A 17496-nucleotide genomic window follows, 5' to 3' on the forward strand; every position below is an offset into this window, starting at 1 on the left:
TTCTCCTTGAAGTGCTCTCTACAGTTACGTATATTTCAAAGACGTGTTTTCAAACCAACTTGGACTTACGGAGTTTCCTCCCACCTCCACACTGCATTTAGCTTAATGTTTTTCAGAGTTCTAAACTCTGTTGCCACAATGCTAAACAAATAGCAAGGGGGTCAAGGGGTGAGGAGCAGGAGCCTCATGGGTGAAAGGTTGAATAACTTGAAAGAAAAAAAGTTACAGTTTTTTAAAAAGAGGTTTAACAGGTTTTCTCAAGTGCTGACAAACAATCACACCCTACAACCCTTCTTATTTGAGCAGGTCACAACTGACATTAACTTTTTAGCTGCTGCGACTTTTTGTGTTATTGGGTTTTCATCATGTTTACCTCTTGTGATATTGCAGAAAGCATCATCTCCTTGTTCATCCTCCACAGATGGGCCTTCCCTAGGAAATATTACTTTGTAATTGCATTAGCTGCGTGTGTGAGAGCTGAAAGGGGAAATGTTTGAAGGCTTCCAACTCCTTTGGACTTTTAATATCAGTTGGGCACCTAAAGCTGATTGGGAATTTTTTGGCAAAGTGTTTCTTGCCACTGAAAAATGCTGATTCATCAAAAGCAAAAATTGTTCATAAAACAGGGTCAGGTTCAATGAATTTCCCAGCTAGAAAAAAAAATGTCAAGAAAAAGTTTTGCAATTGTTAAACCATTTTGTTTTAACATTTTCGAAGGGAAATAATTCCAGTTTTCCACTTTGTTTTTTGTTTAGAAATTCAAGCTAACTGGAGTGAAAAAGGTTAAAAAAAAAAAAAGAAAACTCTAAATCAAAACAATACATTTTTATTAACCTGAAACAGAAAAAAAAGTTTTTTGGTTCATGAATATTTGAGATTTTGAGATGAGAAATAGTTCCAACTCTCTAAAATATTTGAGGGATGGAAAAACCATTTCCTGCCTGGGTTTACATCTAAAAGAACTTTGTACCTTTGAGAAATCTTCTCCCAGCTCCATAACCAAGTTCATTCTCAAGTATGGTCCCTGCAAAACACGTGCATGCCCATCAAGTTATACAGAGATACTACTTGCCAATTAAAGAAGCAGACATGTTGTTTGTCACATGGCTCTCTCTACATTTTCTTTTGTTTCCATTTTATAATAAAATGGAAAGCAACAGATTAATTGCCATGTCTAGAGAAAGTGGCAGATTTCTATATTATTTCTATGACTATTATATGTGCCTCAGTTTGCCTGCTATATATTATCTTGTATGTCTGAATGGCATTAAATCAAAGGAGTTTGTTAGGGGGAAATAAGAAAGGAAACAATGAGAGAGGTAAGTTACCTCCAAAGAGCATACCAAAGGACCTCAGCAGAACAGTGACGGATCTATCAATTGAGAAATGTGCACCGGCCTGACTCCAGCCAGCCTAGCAGATTTATTTTTTCCAGGCCCAAACTTAGGGTCAAAGGGACACGAAAACCTTGAAGACCTGTGCCTAGAGAGGAAGGCAGTGCATGGGCACCATGAGCTTGAGGTGAATCTCTGACGGAGAGACACTGAGAAGATTCTGGAGGAGCTGTTTGCCTCTCCCAGACCAACAGTCTGGGTGTCAGGTCTGAGTGGAATTTTTCTATAACTGTGAGGAAAGAATGAAGTTGGGTGAGATTCATGCATGTCAGCCTTCTTTGTTACTTCAACCTATTTCTCTGACTACCGTGTTCCTGTTGACTAATAAATAATACTTCCTTTTGAAAAGGCTGAGCTGTGTTGTCTCATACATTGTCTGGTTACAAAGCTCCCAGGAGAGAAAATTCCTTCAGGGAGCCAAGCCAAAGCAGTCCTGTTAAAGGAGCCATGTTCAGAAATAAACACTGAAGCCCAGGGACCCAGCCTAAAAATGGAAGAGTTCAGGGACAACCCCCACCCCCACCCCTTAAGAGAAGTGGAGGCTTAGACCCTGTCACTGGTAAGGTTGTTGTGATGAGAGACTACAGAGGGGTACAAGGCATAGCATGCCCTGGGATCTGTGACACCAGGTATACTGCAGGAGCCTCCCAAAGAGTATGAAAGATATGACATTGCAAGAATCCAGCATATACGGTCACTAGAGAGCCAGCTTCCATTGAAGTCAACGGCTGTGTTTCTACTGGCTACATTGGGGAATTGGCTCCAGCCCTTGAGCAGGAAGATTGTAATGCCTTTCTGGAAGCTAGTGGTTAGCATGTCCTGCTCTGCAAGAGTCCTCAATGGCTGGAAGACACTACACTAAGTTTTAGGGGTTGAAGGAAGATTCATTGCCAGACTGATTTCACAGCATTTTTGGAGATGATTTCTTTCTTATTTTTTGGTTTTCTGTTTTGTTTTTATAATTGCTAGGGTTTTGTTTTTACAGTAGGTAAAAAGAAAACCACAGAATGAGAAAATGGTTTTGTGCCACCACACAACATTACCACAGAGGGACAAAATTTTAATCTCTGCTTCACCATGTTTTGCCATAGGTCATTCATCATGTGTTGTAGCTATTGCCAGTGGTTACACTACTGACATTCAGTTGCTCATGATTAGCTCCATGACTTTCTATGGTTAAGTTAGTGCACATAGGAAACATATCATGTGCTTATGGTTAAACTATAAAGGTAGTCATCAGAAGGTCTCTTCAGCTGGATTTTCTAGTGTAATCATTAGAGCGGGTTATAAAGTGAACCCTTAAAGTGTATAAATATGGATGATTCCCCATTCCTCTTGCTCGCCTGTTGAAATTGGATATGTAAATGCTTGGGACGCCCCACCAAATTTCTGAGAATGAATGCATTTGTAAGGGAAGCTTAATTTGAGGTCCAAAAATTAGATTTTATAAAAAAAAAACCCAAGATTTTTACAATATGTATAATGTTTTATAAGTTTTCAATATTTATAAATGCTACAATGAACAACAAATGTAACCATGATGATACCTCTCAGAGGGCAAAATTCTCCATGCTTACAAAGAAGTAAGTACTGTGGACCTCCATTGCATTATCTACACCAGGGATCGGCAACCTTTGGCCCGCAGCCTGCCAGGGTAAACCCCATGGCGGGTCGGGCTGGTTTGTTTATCAGCCACATCCGCAGGTTCAGCCAATTGCAGCTCCCACTGGCCGCGGTTTGCTGCTTCAAGCCAATGGGGACTGCAGAAAGCGGTGCGGGTGGAGGGATGTGCCAGCCACCACTTCCCGCAGCTCCCATTGGCCTGGGACAGTGGGAGCTGCTATTGGCCAAACCTGCGGACACTGCAGGTAAACAAACTGGCCCGGCCTGCCAGGGGCTTACCCTGGTGGGCCGCGGGCTAAAGGTTGCTGATCCCTTATCTACACAGGTTTCAGAGTAACAGCCGTGTTAGTCTGTATTCACAAAAAGAAAAGGAGTACTTGTGGCACCTTAGAGACTAACCAATTTATTTGAGCATGAGCTTTCGTGAGCTACAGCTCACTTCATCGGATGCATACCGTGGAAACTGCAGCAGACTTTATATACACACAGAGAATATGAAACAATACCTCCTCCCACCCCACTGTCCTGCTGGTAATAGCTTATCTAAAGTGATCATCAGGTTGGGCCATTTCCAGCACAAATCCAGGGGTGGAGGGTGAGAAAACCTGGATTTGTGCTGGAAATGGCCCAACCTGATGATCACTTTAGATAAGCTATTACCAGCAGGACAGTGGGGTGGGAGGAGCTATTGTTTCATATTCTCTGTGTGTATATAAAGTCTGCTGCAGTTTCCACGGTATGCATCCGATGAAGTGAGCTGTAGCTCACGAAAGCTCATGCTCAAATAAATTGGTTAGTCTCTAAGGTGCCACAAGTACTCCTTTTCTTATCTACACACTTGCTCCATACATGGTAAAACCCTTTATATTATATCAATGGGATTTCTGCATGTGAAACAAATTCATAACATGCTATATGTTTCAGAGAGGAAGGATGGGCTCACGGTTAAGACCCTGGACTGGAAATTCAGGCACTTTCAGTTTAATTGCTGGTGCTACTAAAGATTTCCAGTGTGACCTTGGACGTGCCATTTAATCTCTCTGTGCCTGAACTCCCCATCTGTAAATTGAGGATCTCTTAAATTGAGGCTATGTCTTGTATCTTGTCTATTTGGATTGGGAAACACTTGGTGGCTGGGATATTCTCTTACACTGTGCTTGTGTAGTGCCCAGCACCATGAAGTCACAATCTTCGTAAAAGTCTCTACGTGCTGATGTAATAATAGCAATACCCTCCCATGGTTGTGAAATCACACATGCTAAGAGTAGCCAAGAAAATTCTCTGGGGCGGATCCTCAGTTAGTGTAAACTGTCAGAGCTCCAATAACACTTTACACAAGCTGAGGATCTGTCGCCAGATCATCAGCCTGGACCTACTGCTTCTAGAAAATAATGGTAGAAGAGTAATTCCCACTGAGACACAAGCACCATTCACAGGTACGGAGTCAGTGAGATACTGACAGGTATTTCTAAAAATTCTTTCGAAAATTCATTGTATACGTGTAGTCTAATGTACTAAATATTTATTCCTACAGAATTCTGTTACCTACAGAAGCAGAGCTGTGCAAACTAGTGGAGCTTCCCTACAAATGTAGAGTTTCCCATAAAATTGTTTGTGGTCAGCAAAAAAATTCCTCAAAGTTAGATGTGTGTTTCTCCCCATGCGTCATTATTTGCATCTCTGCAAAAAAATAAATTCCAACTCTTTGTGTTTCATTTTAAAGTTTTGGGCTGAGTCAGTTGCATTTTATCACACAGTGGGATTTACATAATGAGCCAGATTATCAACTGGTGTAACAAGGTCTGGTTCTACTGAAGTCGGTGGAGTTATACTTTCTTACACATTAACTGGCCCAACATGTCTTGAATATCTAAAAATATCCCTTACACTTCTAAGGATCAAGAGAAAATGGCATGTTTTCAGTTTCACCCATGCGTGCATATTCATTGCACTGACATTCTTCTGTTAAGTGAAATTGCAGGAACATGAAATTACCTTGACTCACAAAATTCCCTTACTTTCACAACACTCAAATTATAAGTAATTACTTGCACTGTTCCTTTAAGAATAAAAACAGCACCATCCAGCTCACCTCAGGGAATAAATATGCATCTCACTTTGATGAAATTTGCACACAATACAGGTCAGGTAGTTAATGAAGCCATAAACCATAATATGTCTGAGGCACTAAACATCACCTTATTCATTTTGCCTTGGTGTTTAAGAGAGCAGGAGATGTTTATTGCCATGAGACATCCTCTCTGCCTTTAGGATCGCCAGTCATAGCCGTCTCTTTGTAAATAAACATATAACCTTTGCAATGGTAATTTAAGACTGTGCAGTAAAGAGGATGCAGTGAATGCATGGAAGTGGAAGAGAAGATAAAAAGCCTCATGAATAAAGTCTAAGGCTGCAGGCTAAGGTGTTTATTAAGTCCCAAGCTGTTTTTTTCCTCCACTTTTCCTCTCTGCTGAAATAAAAACAACGATGGCTATGATGCTCTAAAATTAGAGCACATTTGTCGTTTTTAAAAGGAGCCAGCAACGGAACTTCAACTGTGCAACAGCATAATAGGTATAGAAAATAGATCTGCTCTAGGCCTACCCTCTTCTGTTGTGTAATCAGCCAGTGGGAGAGCAGGAGATCGGCCCAGATAATGTCAGTTTCCACTCTACAGTGGCAAAGGTATAAAAAAGGTGCACATTAAAATACACTGATGAAATACGGCAGTCCAACTAGTCAACTTCCTAGGATGGTGGTGTTGTGTGGAACCATTTAACCTTTCAACTAAGGTGTCGTATCTTTATAATGACAGGTTTCAGAGTAGCAGCCGTGTTAGTCTGTATTCACAAAAAGAAAAGGAGTACTTGTGGCACCTTAGAGACTAACCAATTTATTTGAGCATAAGCTTTCTTTATAATGTGTCACAAACAAAAGCCCAAAAGACCAAAACAACACTGAAAATTAATAAATACCAGAGAAAGGCACCAGCCAAATCCCTTCAGCTCCCAGCCTTATACCTCAGGAATATACCATCTTGCACTGCTCAAGATGAGCCTTTATAAACCTAAGCAAACCCCTTACCAAATACTTCAGGCAAACTCACTGGTAAAGATAAACAGTTAAACACATTTATTGACTACAAAAGATAGATTTTAAGTGATTATAAGTGATAGGCAAAAAGTCAGAGTTGGTTACCAAAAGAAAATATACGCACACAGTCTAAACTCTCAACCCTATTAGATTGGGCAAAATCTAGATCAGGGATCAGCAACCTTTGGCCTGTGGCCCGCCAGGGTAAGCCCCTGGCAGGCTGGGCCAGTTCGTTTACCTGCCGTGTCCTTAGGTTTGGCTGATCACAGCTCCCACTGGCAGCCAGCATATCCCTTGGCCAGTGCTGCTTCCCGCAGTCCCCCATTGGTCTAGGACGGCAAACCGTGGCCAGTGGGAGCTGCGATCAGCCGAACCTGTGGACACTGCAGGTAAACAAACTAGCCCAGCCCACCAGGGGACTTACTCTGGTGGGCTGCGGGCCAAAGGTTGCCAATCCCTGATCTAGATTAAGCAATTTTTCTCACCCCACTGGATATTGCAATCCTTCGTATACAGGTTTGTCCCTTAAACATAGCCAGTCTCCTCTGTTGGAGTCTTCAATTTTCTTCTGAGTGTCTTTGTTGCTTGCAGCACAGGTGGGGGCAGGAGAAGGGACAAGCATGGGCCCCCTGTGTTCTGTTTAATACCCCCAGCCCCACATGCGTGGAGAACACAAGTCCAGACATGTCTGGTGGGCACTGATGAGTCTTCAAGCAAGATGGAGCAATTCCCCTGTTGTGGCCTCATGCAGGTGAGTCATTGAACTGGAGCTCCTCTGCTGGACAATGGTGGTGGATGGTTGTTTGACACCGACTGGGTGTTGGTTACTTTCCTTGCTGTTGTCTCTGGGAAGCTAATATCTGGCTGATTCCCCAACCAACAGCATGTTTTAGTGACAACCATACGACACAATCTCATAACTTCATATGCACTAAAGGAGGGATCGGCAACCTTTGGCACATGGCCCATCGGGGAAAGCCCCTGGCAGGCCGGGCCAGTTTGTTTACCTGCAGCATCCGCAGGTTTGGCAAATCACAGCTCCCACTGGCCACAGTTCGCTGTCTCAGGCCAATGGGGGCTGTGGGAAGGGTAGCCAGTACATCCCTCGGCCCACGCTGCTTCCCGCAGCCCCCATTGGTCTGGGATAGCAAACCGTGGCCAGTGGGAGCTGCGATCAGCCGAACCTGTGGATGCGGCAGGTAAACAAACCAGCCCTGCCCACCAGGAGCTTACCCTGATGGGCTGCGTGCCAAAGGTTGCCGATCCCTGCACTAAAGATATGCATATTTAGATAGAATGATGACTTTCAGCTGATCATAATCTTTTCCCTGATACCTCACATGGCATGCTTTATGTGCAATATCACAATTATATACACATGAGGAATATGGGGGTTAAAAGACCCCCCCAGGAATAGTATGTCACACTCACAACCTCCTGAAAGGAAGTGAAATAAGAAGAGTCTCCCCATTGTATATCTAGAAGAACACAGACACCTGCCCAAGGTCACACATAACGTATGAGGCAGAAAGAAGTTACATGTCATGATTTCCAGCCCTGTGCTTTACCCTCAAAACCATCCCTTCCCCTTTTCTATCCTCCTCTGAAATATGATATTGTCGGTTTTCTCAAGAATTCACACATTTGTCCAAAGGAAACTGCTCTAAATTGCAATGGCTGCCTCTGGCCCCAAGAAACCAATATGGTAGCTGGAGATCAGGTGGTGGAAGGTATAGCTTAGCCATGCCTCTTACACTTGGCCATCCCCTGGCACTGGGGTTTGGTATAGTCACATCTTTGGGCGTAATGCTACCCAAAGATTACCCTGCATAAGGAGAATCTTTAGGTGGCCAATTAAGACAAATTAATGGCTACTTTGCCTTGTCATAGCAGAGCAAAGCAGGTGTATTGGTGTATTGGTGAACGGGTAAAAGGGTGTATTGATGAACGAGTAAATCATCCTCTTAAAACATTCACGCTGTCTGCAGTTGTAATGTCAAAGTACTATTACATCTCATTGCATTACCAATAGCCATTCAGCATAAATAAAACAAAACCTCCATGCTAATTTGCTAACTGTCTCCATTCTGACTGGCTGCTGATAAGGAAAGTGGGTAAATGCAATAATAAATACATTATAATTATATTGTACAAATTTAGGAAATTGTAGGGGTCATATTTTACTTTTGGGAGCAAATTTAAAGGAATGACTTGAAAGCCTGTAAATGTGACAATTTCTGCCTTTTAAAAAAAATCCCAGTTAGCATCTCCATGCCATGACTTTGCAGAGCATATGAAAAACATATCCGAGGCAAATTGAGACAAAAGTTTGGGGTTTTTTTAACTCCAGGGAATGATAATAATGTGTCCCTCCATTTACCCATGATCTCTGCAGCTGGCAGGGTTTGATTTCTGTTAGTAATTACTGTGAACAGATGAGGGGGGATTTCCCCCCCTTTTATTTTGACCTGCAGTTAGAGAAAATTTGCTTGTTTTATTTTAGGTTTAAAAATGATGAGGCAGCACCAACCTATGTTTCACCCCAGAGCTGTTGATATTTCCCCCTTCCTTCCCCTCCCTCCCCACATCCTAATTGATTTCAGACTGTGAGTGTGCAGATTCACAATTTAGTGGGAAAAGTTTGCTGCCAAGGCCCCTCGGGTGTTTTCTTTGCAGTTTGTTTTCTTAACTACAAGTCTGAGGTTGTTTTGTGGGTGTGTTGCAGGAGGGGGAAAGGCGAGGGGTAAGGTCTGTTCCTTCTTCAAACTTAGCAACATAAAAAGGTCCCATTGGATTTTAATGCAGTACTTTTGCCTCCTCACTGTCCCATTTTGAATGTTGCTGCTGCCTGGCCTAAAAGGAGATAAGAGCAGCCTCAGTGAACTGGCTTAAAGATAATAGCGGGTAATAGAAATATTCCTTATTTACAGAGTAGCCTCTCTCTCCTCCGCCCTGCTGACTGGTGAAGTTACTGCTTATAAAACTGAGGACCTAATGGCACTTGGCAAAATCCAAACATGGGGCCTGATTCTCTGTACCTGTGTGGGGGCAGGACTGGATGGTCTGGAGGCAAACATGGCTTTCAGCTGCCTTTGCAATGCCTGCATTCTGAGACTCTTCAGTGTAAGGCGGAAGAGCCTCAGAGGATGTCTACACTGCACTGAAAAACATGCAGTCCTGAGTCTTAGCGGCCATGTCAGCTGTTGCAGGTTCTTGGGGCCCAGGCTGTGGGGCTAAAAATAGCAGCGTAGACATTCCTGCTATGGTTGGAGCCTGGGCTCTGAGACCCTCTCCCTCACCGGGATTCAGAGCCCAGGCTCCAGCCTGACTGTGAACATTTACGCTGCTATTTTTAGCCTCACAGCCTGAGCCCCGCCTGCTAGAGTCAATTGACCAGGGGGCTCTGAGACTTGATACTTTGGGTTATAATTTGCAGTGTAGACATATCCACAGAGCCGCTCTACCTTACACTCTGCTCCCTATATCCCCACAGATGCCCTGAGCATCACTCCAACCATGCCCCCTCCCCACTCTTATGCAGAAGTCTAAGTGTAGGGTTGCCACAGAGGCCTTCTGCCATCCACAGAGGCTCACTGCACTGGGGGTATTCTCAGGGAGCCGTTGCCACCCACTTTAAGGCCCTTTGCATTGCCAGAGCAGCACAAAGTATAGCTCAGCCCAGGAAGCCTTCCCTCTGTGCACTTCCTCCACAAGGGCTGGGTACAGCAGCAGTTGTGGTACGTGGGTGTCTTTCACTTCTGAGGTTGCAGGGCTACAAATCACACTAAGAGGGTGGAGAAAAGGTGGAACCACGCCACGTGACTTAAGCGAAGAATCGTAACCACCCACCCAGCTCTCTTATCACAAAAGGGTCAAATACTCACAGGAAACTGCTTGAGAAGTCAATCCAGAGAACAACAAATCTATGTGGCTACAAAAGAGTCAATTAATTAGAAACAATGAGTAAATGCAAGGAGATTTTGATCTGCTTCTGGGCATAACATGGGAAAGAAAAATGAGTGTCAGTTCACTGAGGAAATTATTCGGTATGAAATAGACACTTACCACAGTCACAGGAAGGTAGTATATGAAGAATATGTGTTGGGATTTTTTTTTTTCAATAAAAACTCATAGGAGAAGTAAAGCAGAATGTGTGGGAAAGAAAAGCTGATCAGGGAAAGTTTTAATGACCAGAAGTCTTCTCACCCATTACCTAGCCTAGATTCCCAAAGGTAGTTAAGTGCCTAAATCAATGGAACGTAGGCACCTAAATGCCTTTGAGGACCTGACTCTAGTTCCTAACAGAGAAAGTGAGTGCGCACATGCATGCTGAGAATGTACCCAGGAACGAAAGAGGGCAAAGGATCTACATGCTTAGTTATTCTCCTATTGCTGATTTTACTCTGCTGTGGTTCTGCGGGTAGAAAAGAAGCAGAAGGCTAAAGACAAATATCAGTGACCCTGTTGTTTCCTGCGGAGAGGAAGTACAGGGCCACATGATCGTCCTTCTTCGTGCACAGCAACAGAATACGGAGAGAAAAGATGCACCACTGTTTGCATACAGCCCTGTAGCATATGCAGCGCAGAACCACCCCACCCCAGAAAGAGCACTGGGAGAGATTTTGCCGGTTGAGAGTGGACACTTGGCTTCACCCATGAGGCTGGAGCAGTCTGCTACGCCAGTGAACTGGCACTGCTCCACGGTCCGGTGTACAGGAGAAATGGACTCTAACTCTATCACTTCCTCACCCATTTTTGTGCCATTTGGTGAGTGCTGGGGAGTGGATGAGCAGTTCCTAATTTTAGGGACAGCTAATGTGAATGACGCTTATTCAGGCTGTTCTAGGGAACAGGCTCCTTACCTAGCCCCACTTCTGCATTTCCGTGCTAGCTACACCATCTAACCTACAACAGGTAGAAAAGGTAGGTCAAAAAGGCAACTTGTGCGTGCCCTGCTATTCTTTGCAGTCATGTTACAGCAAAGGGAGTGGGACAGAAAAGGGGCGAGAGAGAACATTTTCCACCTTTGATCCCCTCCTTCTAGTTCACTGTAAATGGCATTGATTTAACCAGTTTTTCTAGCTCAAGGTATAGTTGGTGTCGTATTGAAATATAAACTGGATTTTTGCTGCTAAACAAACAAAACACAACTGACCCAAAAAACAATGCTATACCTTTTACAGACTTGTGGTCTCCATTACAAGCTGTGCTTGTTACAGTTCCCTGCTCTAATTTGTGGTCAGCTATGGCTCCTTGTATGCCTGCAGATGTATGAAATGAAAAAAAAAATCCTTTTTACAAATGGAAATACTTTTCTACTTAGACAACGTACATGTTTTTGGAAAGAAGTGAAAAACTGTTTAACCGCATTTGGCAGCAAGATTCTAACTGCGTAGGCACTGAACTCACCATTGATTGCTCTTCTGTTCTCTATTGCTTGCACCCAACAATTCAATTGATATGCTTAAAACACAGGCAATAAATTACTTAAACTTTCTTTTAGGAATGGGTAAACTAGCTTGGAAAAAAATATGACACTCCACCAGCCTTCAAACTTGATTCTAACTGAATTCAAACTAACCTCTTTCTTAAGGTTCTGGAACGTCACAGGAAATAAAGAGGTACCTCATGGTACATTTAAACTAGACCTAAACATGAAGTCTAAGAAATCTTATAAGATAACCTCTTCTTGAGATTTCCAGACTGAGGATGCAGATTCAAGAGATTTAAGATGAAATTAAGTGGGATTTAAATGGTGTATAGGCTGTATATGCTGGCCCTCTGTACTGGGAGGAATTTCACCCTTAGATAGTTTAGACAAGGGGCCAGATTCACCACTCTAGTTTTATGCCAGTGTAGCTTTGTAGTATCAACATTGCAATCAATGGAGTTACATAGTCATAAACCTGGAATAACAGTTGCAGTAACTAACAACTCTTTTGAGAGTCTCCCATCAGTACTCTCCATGTGTTCAGTTTCCCTATTTCCTCCTCCTCACTGTGTTTATAATTGTTTGGGGCAGATTATGGAAGACAATATATTCTCAGGTTAGATTTGTACCGAATACTAGAACATCTGACTAAAATGCTCCTGTGACTCACTTCTTATTTTTCCAGATTCTGCTACAGCTATGTAGAACTGATGTCCATTCCTTTTTCTTTTTAATCTACACTAGTCACTTGCATATAACCCCCCGCTCCATCCCCATACGAAATGGTAATGTGAGTATGGAGTCTTTAACCTCTGAGTCTGTAGTACAAATCTCATTCAATAGTGGTGTCTGAAAGTTGCTAGCCAGAGGCATTTAGGAAACCTGTGTTAAACACCTTGATGGATGGGCTTCATTGGTGTCTACTGGACAGATGTCTCTCTCTGTCACAAAAATCACCATCTCATCTGGTGTTGATTTGACACCTTATTGGGTAGAGTCCCTACTTTACAATAAAAAATGGGAACATACTACAAAACTCAGATCAGGATGTTGATTTTAAAACTCTCAAAGTTTGGGGCTTTTTGAATCTGGGGTTTTCAGTTCAGTCTTTCATAGAGGAAAAACTCCAGCTCCAGTCAGATTCAGTTTCCAGATCTCATTGTACCTATTAAAGGTGTGTGAAGATCCAGGATACATTACTAATTACAATTAGGTTGATACATTACAGAAGAGTTCTCTCCCTCTATCTCTCAGCTGTGGATCTGCAAAGAGGTTCCCAAACCAGAGAAGTTTCTTTTTCCTTTTGTTTCAAGAGAGACAGAAAGAAAAGCACAGAAATGAAGAGATTATAAACACCGTAGTCAACTACTCAGTCTCAGAGATAAATGATTCACTTATCATTTTAAATATACTTTAACTGAATGCTGAAAGAAACACCAAATGTCCGGAGCTTTGATTCCTTTCAAAGTAACAGAAGAAGAATACTAATCTTGTAAGAAATACAAATAGTAGGCCTTCCAATACGTTTCCTTTAACATCTCAAAAAGGAAGGTCTCCTACCTTCTGCTTGCTCTCTCTCTGTCTTTCTCTTTCTCTCTCACACACACACTTTCTCTCTCTCCAGCCCTAGTTTTTTGGGCTAGTTGGTTAGTTGGAGTCAGTTGAGGAAAAGCTGCCTTTATTTGTTCCAAAGACAGTAATTTTTAACTTTCACAATGTAGCCATCTTCTGCGAGGCCCTAACAGTAAGTCAAATGAAGTAAAAATTCAAAGAAGGCAGAAGCAAATTTAGAATAAAATCAGATCTTTAAATGTAACATTATCTCCATTTGAGAAGCAGCTTCATTAAATGGCAGTGGAAAGCAATAAAACAAATAAATACTACCCACAAACAGCAGAAAAAGTTACATTGAACATAAATCTGCTTGTGATCATTTTAATTAAAACTTCTGCTGCATAATGGTTGATGTGATATTTGCTTTAGTACTATTTATTATTGAGATTATATTTTTACATTCAATTCAGCCTTAGATTCCATACCCTCAGCAAGAGGTCAGGAACAGAGAGACCAAACTAAGGCCTTGAGGGAGAGCGCTAGCTAGCTTTTGGTCTGGGACATCAGTGGATGTAAAATGCTTCTCTTCTTACCCCTACAGAAGGGGGAAGGGCAGGTTCTCTTTCTGATGAGGGGAAGGACTCTTCTTCTCTCTCTTGTGTGGTCAGGAGTGCACAGAGGCCTGGATCCTCAAAAGTATTTAGGAGCCATTGATTTCCATGAAAGTTACGCTCCTAAATACCTTTGAGGATCTGAGCCCTGGTGGCTCAAAACACACCGGGTCTCTTAAAGCTGAGAACTTATCAGTACACTGACCCAGATACATCATCAGAGTCTAATATTTTCCACAAGTATCTTGAATGCCTGGAATATTCACCTGATCATGAATAACACTAAATATGTGAAGTTTTGGATAAAGTATTTCGTGTGTCTCCCATTCCCTAGCCTCCATAATGAAACTGAGGGAGATTCTGATGCTAAACCTAGCTTTACCTGTGCTTGCTCAGGTTGCTTCACTCTGCCAAGACGACCCAATAAGGTGAAATACATCCCAGCATTTGAACACCTATGCTGATTTAAGTTCTGCTCTGCTTAAAAGAGCTGCATGCTGGGGGCAGTTCACTTCCTGGACACTGGAATTCTGAAGCTGACTGGGATAGCTAGTGTGCTCATGTACAGATGTATCTACCCAGAATGGTCTTGCAGATCAGCACTCAGACATTTCAGGGGAATGAACTTTGGAAATAAACCAAGAAGTTTGTGTGTGTTTGTGGGAGTTCTATTCCCACGCCTTGAAATGGCGTTTCAGAAAACAGTAATATTGGAGAGAGTGGCTTTTTGCCTAGTTAACAAAACTTTTGATAGAGATAATGAACCATATTCTGACAAAGCTTTAAATGAATGGGAAAGCAAGGGGACAAAATGCATCACTCACCCTAATGGATTTGCAGATGGTAAGATGTCACAGTACTTTGTGCTTGTGTTTCAACATTCACTATGTAATGTTTCATTTTCCAAGTGAGAATAGTGCTCATTCTTGCTGTTTAATGTCTACAGATTCTGGTAGGGACTAAATCATGATATGAAGCATAAATATTTTGGAAAGCCTGAAATTGGATAAGTGTCAGTCACTGTCACATCCAATAACCTTAACTTTCTTAGTCACAATCCCAACAGTTCTATGTAGTTTTGTTTCATCATTTACGGAGAGAGGAAAAAATATATCCTAAACAGTTCTGGGCAGCAACCATGGGCGGAAAATATGTAAGATGGTGAAGCCTGTGAAGTGTGCAAGAAAAACAGTGCTAGTTAAATATGTTTGAAGATGGGGAATCCCAGGGCATTCATGTGCTTCGGTTCAGACAAGGGAGGGATGTGGAATTTCACAACATAAAGCCTTAAAAATAAAATAAAATAAAATAAAAATAATTGCTTTGGGGACCCAAGGTAAAACGCAGGTGTTTTGAGGGGAACATAAACATTTTTTCCTAAATGAGGCGTTGAGGGCTGGGAGAAGGGCAGTAAAATTAGTGGAATTACTGCCTGATTTTAACCAGATGATTGCTCCAGTTGGACACCAGAGCGTTTTCATTAGGGACTCTAATTTACAAGCCATTCACCGCATTCCAGTGGAACACAACAACTCCCCCAGGTCCTAAAGAATGCCAGCTCCACAGCTTTATGGCAGAGATGCCTTAGTACAGGATTGAGGATTGATTTTTTTTAAGGCCAGACTGACTGTAGATTTGTGCCCGAGCTTTGCAACAACAAAAAAGAGCTAGTTGGTCCTGCTGCCCTGAGCAAGTTAGATGGTCCCAGGAATCCATGTAAATCTCTGTTAGTATTCTATGAATGTGCAATCTTTCTACTCAGAGTTAACCTGATTTATACATAGCTTGCAGTCAGATGTACATCATAACATCTTTAGATACTAGTCTATTCCAGATATAAAAATGATCCTTCTCTGTTCTTTTAACAGATCTTGCCAGCAGAGTGTGGCCATGAAAGCCTTCAGCAGCTGAGGCTTTGGCCCCAGTGTGATCAAGCTCAACACACATTTGTCTGATCTTCATAGAGATGAATGGCTGTAAGAACGTTGTGGATAGAGGGGGTTTCCATGTAGCCAGGCTTGGGATCTGGTATTACTTTCAGAGGTATGTGACTGTGCCTTAATCCACCTGGCAGAGCAACAGTAACTGCTTTTTTTGTTTAATGAATGGTACTTAGCTCTCTGACATTTCTCCTGCTCACCCCTCTCAGCTTTCTCTGGGATCCATCTGTACCAAACCAGAGCAGCTTTCCCCTGCATCCCCATCTTCTGTTCTACCTTCACAGCTCTAGGGGCTGCTCCAAAGCCCACAGAAGTCAGCATGAGTACTTTCCATTCAGTTCATGGGATCAGACCTCCGTTCTAACATCTCGTCTTACTTTTCTCTGATGCCCTGTTTCTACTACTGTTGTTCAGTGTATTTCATTTCCACCACCCCTCCTCCCCCCCGTTCAGCTGTGGTGGTTCCCTGTCAGTCAGACCCAGCTCAGAGCGTGGGCTCCTCTCAATAAGCTCATGCTTGTGTTTCCTCAATGACCATTCACTTGGGAAAATTTGTCTCCTTTTTTGGTGGACTGACGAAGTCCCAATGCCCACAGTGAAGGGGTTTTGATGGTGATTCCAAACCGCATCTATAAACAAAGAATAAATGTGAACAAAGAAGATCAACACAAGTCCAGATATGGAGAGGATTCTTTTGACCATAATGAAATTACTAAAGAATAGTTCTAGTTGCATTTCATGGTCACTGGCTTGCTATAATGTGCATGTGTTACATGTACAACTCTGAGCACGTGGATGCAGGAGACTGGTTTTCAATCACAATGAATATCTCACCTTTTTCAAGCACAGCCATCCTAGCCTACACTCCCTCTGCCTGTGACCCTTGCCAAATTTCACAAGCCAAACAGGACTGGCTCTGGCATGCCCTTGAAGGGGAAACCACCCATTTCAAACCCAGAACAGATTCAGTGCTTGGTTTCTTCCCTCAATCTCAGTAGTGAGCTAGCACAGAGTATCCAGTATCCTATTTGAGAACGGATATTGAAATAGCAGGGACAGTAGTTCCAGTATCCTGAACAAACTCAAACACAGGTATTTACATTCTGGATTGCCTGAATTCTCATATAGTTTCAAATTGTATAAAGTATTCTCAGTAGTTCTTCTAAGCTATTTTGTACTTCTACCGGTATTAGCAAAAATTGAGAACCACATTCCTCCACAGAGGCAGTTGCATTTCAATGACTGGGCTAGTGAGATTTTATCTGCATATGTAGATATGTATAGAGTGTGTTCAAAGGACTCTTTTTTAAAACTACTAATTGGAAATAGACTTGTTTTTCTGTTCTGAAAAATGTTTGTGAACCAATTCTCCTTTCTATGAATGTCTGCTATTTGTAAGTATTTGCTGAAGAGTTTTTATGGTCAAATTGCAGCCTATAGGTTGTTTGCGAACTGTTCATGCCAGGTATATGCTATTCACTATTCTCAGGGTGTGAGTGGTCACTTAGGCCACGTGATAATGTCATTACTCCCTGACTGGATGCCTGGATCTTTTTACAGAGTGAAATGTCAAATGCCAAGCAATGAATTACAAACAATGAATACTTCACTTTCTGGATGAATTTTCAGAAAAATTATTTGTACTAGAATGTGTGAAACTTTTGAGATTTACTAAAATATTCATGAATACCTGGCAGCCACACAAATATCAGTGGACTGAATTCACTGGGTGAAATCCTGGACCCACTGAAATCAATGGCAAAATTCCCATTGACTTCAATAGGGTCAGGATTTCAGCCCCAGCCTCTACCTGCAAAAAATATACGAATCACTTTTTGTATTCTTTGACC

This window comes from Caretta caretta, chromosome 10 (assembly GCF_965140235.1).
Source record: "Caretta caretta isolate rCarCar2 chromosome 10, rCarCar1.hap1, whole genome shotgun sequence".
NCBI classification, from domain to species: domain Eukaryota; kingdom Metazoa; phylum Chordata; order Testudines; family Cheloniidae; genus Caretta; species Caretta caretta.